This window comes from Mus musculus, chromosome 13, assembly GCF_000001635.26.
Source record: "Mus musculus strain C57BL/6J chromosome 13, GRCm38.p6 C57BL/6J".
Classification (NCBI taxonomy): domain Eukaryota; kingdom Metazoa; phylum Chordata; class Mammalia; order Rodentia; family Muridae; genus Mus; species Mus musculus.
The window spans coordinates 111977610-111985024 of record NC_000079.6 but is presented as its reverse complement, the minus strand read 5'-3'; positions in this window follow the sequence as shown (position 1 = coordinate 111985024).

The window sequence follows — 7415 nt, the reverse complement described above, 5'->3', positions numbered from 1 at the left end:
TTGTTTTGTTTTCTTTTTGTTGCTTGCAATTTTTTGTTTTTTGTTTTTTTGTTTCTTTTTAAAAGAAATAGAGAAAAGAAAGTTGAGTAGGTAAGGAGGTGTGGAGACTCTGGGAGGAGTTCGGAGTGAGAGGAACATAATCAAAATATATTGTGTGAAAAATATCCATTAAACACACACACACACATCTCGCAGGACTCAGGCCTCTCCTTCTGCCCTATAGGTGCGGGGAATGACCTCAGTTTCTCGGACTCGGCAGACTGAGTCCTTTTCCCCTCTGAGTCAGCGTACGTACACAAGAGAGTGCACTGTTATCTAACACTAATTCCTATACACATTCTAAAGGCACCCCAGCATTTTGAGCACACTTAATGTTCATGATCTGAATCAGTCAGTGCATGCAGGACTTCTTCACTGATCCCTTGTGCTGAGGAGCCAACTCTCTCCAAAGCCAGAAGTGGAACTACACAGTAGAGTTGCCATGGCAGCATCTGTCCATAATCAATGCTAGCTCCTTACTGAAGCCTTCTGAAGTAGCTGGCCCTGAGTTGTCAGGGTTGTGCGGGCTGGGAGCATCCAAGGCAGGAAACACCTGGGACTCTGCATTCACAGCAAGCAGATGTCACGTGACGACTAAAGTTATGCTGTAAGTTGACTTTACTGTGATGAAGAGATCTATAAAACAAAAACGCCTCTAACCTGTAAGCCCCACTTGCCCAGGGAGAGATAAGATTCTAGAATGCTGGGAGCTGTTGCTCATGCCAGACAACAAGCAGCACGTTTTCACTTCTGTAAACAAGGTTGGTTGCCCCAACTGCACAGGACGTGCTTCATCACAGTGGGCAGGAGGGTAGGTTGTACGTAGGCAGGAAGTATGTCAGGATACATGCTTGCCCGGATTGGATGAAGGTGGAAAGTACACAGCCCGTGGGTGTCGCCTTTATAAACCTGGCTAACGTAATTGAGGCCACTCTCTGGAAATGGGATGGATCTGGCAAGAGCCCATCATTCTGTCTAATATTTAATAAAGCTTGCTTCAAATTTGGCTTAAATCCAAATTGTGGTAATGGTCTTATTCTCACCCAGTTGGGTTAAAAATCAGAGACAAATCACGGTGCAGTGTGATGGAAACCTAGCCCCCTGTCTCTCTCTGCTGAGGTGACCCAGGCTACAGTGCAAAGTACGTTTCATAATTGTCTGCAAATTCAGCGACCAATGGCACTTACCTGAGATTTCCCATCGTTCTTTTTCTCCCCTGAGCCATCTAGCACCCCAGTGCCTTAACTGTTTCTTCCCAGAGTGCTTTGCTACGGAATCGCTTGCCTAGACACCCTCATCTCAGGGTTTGCTTCCGGAAACCTCAACCAAAACAAATTATTAGTTTTAGCAAACTGTTCACCTGATTTCTTTGTACAGTAAACAAACCAATCTCCAGGAGGAGACAGAATTGTCCTTCAGGAGGACAAGATTGCAAGTTGCAGGCATGGGTTGCTAGGTGAAATGGCACCCAGCCACCCCAGAAAGCATCTCCATTTTAGGGCTGCAAACCTCAGAAGGGAGAGCCAGTGTCTCCCTAGGCCTTCTACAGAGCCTGCACTCAAGGACATTTGCCATCGACATTGATTCAAATTTGTTTTCCTTCGCTCCCTTCATGGTTAAAAGCTCTGTTGACTGCCAATTACTGCTCACACCTGAAGAGACTAAGTCAACGGTCCAGGCAAAGGCACACATCTTACAAGCTGACTACCTCCTGGAAGTTCAGAGGCGCACAGATAAGGGAGAAGATAACCTAAAATGAAACTGAGCGAAATTCAATACCTGTTACTTAATATAGAACTGGCTTGAACTATAGAGCAAAGCAATAGTCAACAGAAAACTCAATAGAAGTGCTCTGTCCACACATTTAAAGGGCGGTACCTGATTTTAAAAAGGCCTAGACCACCAAGCTCACTGCCCTAACACACATGTGAATGGTAGGTGCTCAGGAACCTAGAAGTAGGGGCTCTAATTTTTTTGTGATGGGTCACAGCAGTTTAGATGCAAATACTGCTTCCTGCCTCCCCACTGGAGAGCCCTGACAGGCCAGCTGCTGTCTTCTCTCTCTGCACAAGAAGGGCAGCTTTGTGGAGGGGGATCACTACAGCATCTCACATTTCTATTTAGTCCTGGCTCACCTTCTTCCAATTTTCTCATCATCTCCTGAGTCCACATCAGCTAACACCCAAGTTTATAACCCCTCCCGACCCCGATACTCACCCCCCACCCCCACCCCCTTCCCTATCCCTGAGCTGTCTGGAATAAAAGCATTGGTAGGGCATAGAAGGCTGAAAAGGTCAGCTCTGAGAGCTGAAACCATAGGAACCCTTTCTCTTGTAGGTTTTCATCTTTGGGGGTCGGGGCAGCATCTTCTGGAGGATCTTGAGAATCAAAGCAGCTCAGGGAAGGGATTAGGTAGGGAGCCAGGCTGCAGGTTCAAGGCCAATACCAGCTGATACACTCTATGCATCTTGGGGCAAATCCTTGCACTGTGTATTCCTCTCTCTCTTCATTCTTCATGTTAAGGATTCTGGGACCCTCCTCAGGAATGTTTTAAGGCTTACTTAACTGTGCCTGGCTCACAGAGAACACTCGGCAAGTGACATCTACCACTCAGCTCAGAAGCCGATCCTCTTTAAGTCATCATCACCACCACCATCATTACCTTCATCATCTTCAACGCTGTCATCAGCAAACCCTTCCTTAAATAAGTTTTCAAACAGAAAGCACTGCCTTTAAATTGAAAATAAAAGAATAGCTTCCCTGTCCCTGGGAGCCCCCAAATCTGAATAAATCTGTAAAACTGCCTTTTCTTGTACCTTGATCAAAAGGCTTATTTGGTAGTGATATTACATTTACTCCTTCCGTGCTCCTTAGTTTTTAGCCTATGCGATTCCCCTGATGTGCTCAGAAACCCAAGAGATCTGAGCTACTTATGGTTGAACATCGAACAAACGATAAATTAGCTCAGTTGCTTTTCTGCTCTTCCTATACCTTTTAACATGAACAGAGCCAAAAATTGATAGTTCGCTGTTCTTTTTCCTCCTATTTTTTTTTTACCAAATTAAGGATTTTTTTTAAAGTCAGCTGATGTATAAGGAAAAGATTTCCTTTTCTCTCCTGCCTTCTCCAGCAAGTTCGCCAGTTTAATACCCATAATTCCTCACCTTCTCTAGTGCTTGAATTACTCTCCTAACACTAATATACTCTAAACTTGCATAAATGAAATAAACCACCTAGTCAGGACCCTCCACACTGTTAGACGGTGCAAAACACAAATTCAGAGCCTGCTATTTGAAAAGGGAAGAGAATTCCAAGATGGCGGAGGCAGCAAAGAATTCATCCCACAGCTGGAAACCGCAAAGCATGGGGCTCCATCTGATGACCAAGTTGGTGACATTCCTAGAAGTCTGGCCCTGTGTCTGGTCATATGTGGTCAAATATATATAAGGATATGCATATATATATGTATGTATAAGGACACATACATACATATATGGTTATATACAGTCTTATAGAGATTATAAGGATAACACACATATGTGCATACACACATTTTTCCACTGTGGGATCCAGGAATCAAACTCAGGTGGTCAGGCCTGCATGACAAGTGTCTTACTCTGAGCCATCTCTCCAGCCTACATCACTCTGTTACCTCATCTATGGACTCTGATCACCTAAGCCCTGACTCTTCAGATCTTTGTTCAATGTTTACAGCCTCTGTGATAGCTTCCCAGGTCAGCTGCGTGACTACAGTTCATATAGAGTGGGGTAAAGACAGCCCAGTCTGCTCCCCTGCCTGTTTCAGGATACTAACAGGTGCTTGGTAAGTAAGGATGTAGCAGACACGAGGAACACCTCATAGGCAAAGATCTTGGGCCCTTGTCTTGAGGAACTCCTATTATCACCAACACCCCCTTATTTGTTTGCATTTCTCACTTACCAGAATATCCAGTCCTGGTGCGTGCAGGTCTCACTAGATCCGTGAGATGCAACTATGGCCGCCATCTTGTTTCTACCGGAATCTTTTTATGTGTCTTGCTTCCTCACTCTTCAGTCTTTAAGATGGAAGGGAGACTGATGAAATATAGAGTCAAATCCTTGATTCCTAACCGAGGCTCTCGCCAGCTTTGGGACCCAGGCCAGTGAGTCGATTAACCTTTGCAAGCTCCCATTTCCTCATCCAATGGGTGAACTAATGGATACATACCCTGCCTACCTCACAAGACTGAATAAATCCCCTTAATGAAGTGTGATATTTGAATGCAAACCCTACAACATACAAGAACACTATTACCTCTCTAAACATACCTCTCTGTCAGTGTTCACTACATGTTAGATGAATGGATTAATAATACAACCAGGCAAACCTTATGACCATTTATTTCCCCCTTTAAATCTGGAAGATTGTGACGTTCCTTTGTGGGAGTAAAAGAGAGGCCCATCCTCGTCAGAAACAGCCACTTCCTCTTCTCTTCCCTTTGGTTTCAGGACTGTAATATGAGCACACAGTCACTTTACTCTCCCAGTTTCCACTCTCTCTAATTACATGGTGTTATGAGCCAAAAGATAGACCACGAGATCTCAATGTTGCTACAACTTGCCAGTGACGTAAATTATCATTAACACACTGCATCCGAAACTAAGAGCGCTTCACCCAAAATGCTCCCGCGGGGAAACAGCCCACTGAAATGACAGAGCGAAGGCAGAGGCTGAGGTCACAGCTCCTGGAACACAACAACCTGTAGATGTTTGAAGAAAGCGAATTATTGCTACGGCCGGTCTTGATGGAGACTAAACTAACTGCACTTATCTGTAATGAGTTTTTACAAAATAATGCTACCAACGCAGTTCACACATGCTGGAAACCGGGCTAAGCTGGCTTTCAGACATAAGGCCATCAGTGCATTCAGAGAAACAATCGCTGCAATTATAACTAATTAACTGGCCTAAACAGTTGGGAGCCGGTTGGAGAGGTCTGAGCTGAAATGTAAATGAGGAGGGAGGGGCCTGCTGCAAAGAGATGGTGTGGCATATTTGTTTTGTTTTGACTTCTTTCCAGACATATTTCAGTTTGCATAAGTATTTGAAGGTCGGATCAGACAGGATTTACAGCACAATGGTATCAGGAATGTCTTTATGAAAACTCTGATATGGTCTAAATTAGGTTTCAAGAAGGGGCGGGGCAGCCGTGGGAGCTCAAGTCTATATCAGTGTCTACTCTGCACCCTAATGGGCACCTCGAACCACTTCATCCGTCACAGGCCAACAAGTGAGCCCTTTAGGGAGTGGATCTCAGCTATCGATTCCTGCAGCATCAGAGGCAGCCCCGAGGGAGCTCCCCAGCCCGCGGATTTCGGATTTCAGCAGTACTCTTGTGACCTTTGGTTGACCTTGGGCTCTGCGAGTGGAGGGTTAAAGTTGTCTTTTGGCATTGGAGCCTGGCTTTTTCCTTCTCCAAATGCTTTCAGAGAAATCCGAGGGAACCCCACCCCTCTGCAGTGGGCAAGCTGCTTCCTGTAGAAGTAGAGAGGATCCTGCTTGCTCCGGTGAAAAGGGCTCTTCAGCACAGAAATGCCTTCTCTTTCTCGAGAAGTCTGCTTTCCCCTCAGCCTCTAATTACCACAAAGGCCTCTTTTGGCGTCTTCTCCATGAAGGCAGATAAAACAAAGCAATGTGTAAAAATCCAAAATCTGAGTGCTTTTAAGGTGAGAATGAAGCCAAGCCTGGCAGGCACCTGACAGACTAAACCGGAAGAGCCCGCTCCTCCATAAACTCAGTTTCCCCTCGGAGGTGATGGCTGAAGGGCAGGTAAGTCAGATGGGCCTGAAACTGCAGCAGCTGGCTCTCTTTAATAATGCCCGTCTCAGTGCTCGGCATGGCTATTTTGCGGCGTGCTGTGGAGTGAACAGGAAAGCTTCCAAGAGAGGTTTAATTGTTTACATTCAATGAAAGGAAAAGTCGGACTAGAAGTGCTCAGATATAATCTCGCTCTGATTAAAATGGTTCTATTGTGTTATGACCCATAACCCTGTTAGAAAGGTGAATCCAGGACTTTGCCCAGCCATGGGCACCCCTTTTATACAAGGGAGCTATACATGCAGGCATGGACGGACAGACACGCCTGGTGGCTCGCAGCCATCCTGGCTGCAAGAAGGGTTTATTTTCCTTTAGGAGTCCACAGCTGATCAGTGTTCTGCTGCCTGGGCTGTTTCATAACTTTCCGTGTAATTAAGCAGTTGGCATGACCTTCCATAGCAAGATAATAACAGGAGTTAGCCAAGGCAGGGCTTGTGCACAAGAACCCTTTGGGCTGCTCAAGCATTCAAATAGATGCAAAGCCAGCTTCCTAATCCAAAACCCAGTGGCACCTGGCTCCCTAGCATGTGAGCACACATACACACGATCATGCACACACACACGGCAAGCAATCATGGCACTATTTCCCATAACTCAGTAACCGCAGGGTCCAATTCAAAGATGGAGGGAAAGTACCCTGTGCACCATGTCTTACGGCTGAGCCTGGAGGTGTGCGTCAAGGTCACTCATTTTGAAACGGCAAATCTCTACAGATCGCCAGAAACAAGCTGGTTTTGAAAGAAATACGTCTGACTTTAAAAGAAAGCACATTAGCCACTGAGCACCAAATGGGTTTTAGTAAATGTATTTAAAAAAAAAAAAAAAGTCGGGCCTTCTTGGAAGGTGAAATCTGAATTGTGTTTCCTGCACAGCACAGAAAGCAAGCAGTGGGTGGGAGAGAGGGTAGCCTACAAAGATGGCCGCTGCCACCCATGCTGTTCCTTTCTGGGCTGCATATGCTGTCTCTGCATTGAGGAAGGAGCATTTGAGTCTCTCCTTGGATCTGAACCGTACGCTTAACTGGACAACGACGATGACAGGAGTGTGTCTGTGACTTCTGAGCCGCCTTCTTAGCTGCACACGGTCCGGCGGGTCCCTTTGAAACTCTGCCTGGCGGAGTGCTTCTGCCGGGACCTTGTCTCTCTGCTGGGTGAGACTCGAAGTTCAGTAAAACCACAGCAGCTTGCAGTGAGCAGCCGGAAGCAGCTGCAGGCGGGCGGGCGGTGACGGAAGCCTTCCCAGCGAGTGCGCACCCTCATTAATAACAGCCTGCAACTGCGTACGGATGCTGAGCAAGAGCTACCCATCCAAACCCAGACAACGCTGCAAACAAGACTGTGGAGATGAGGAGCATGTGTGGGGCTAACAAGCACAGTCTTTGGTCATCTTTTTGTCATAGATTTATAAGAGCCACCTGTCAATGAGGGACAGTAACTCTTTACTGGATGTTTTAAATATATTTTGTTCATTTTAAGAATTTACACATATAGAATACACACATACATACACACATATATATA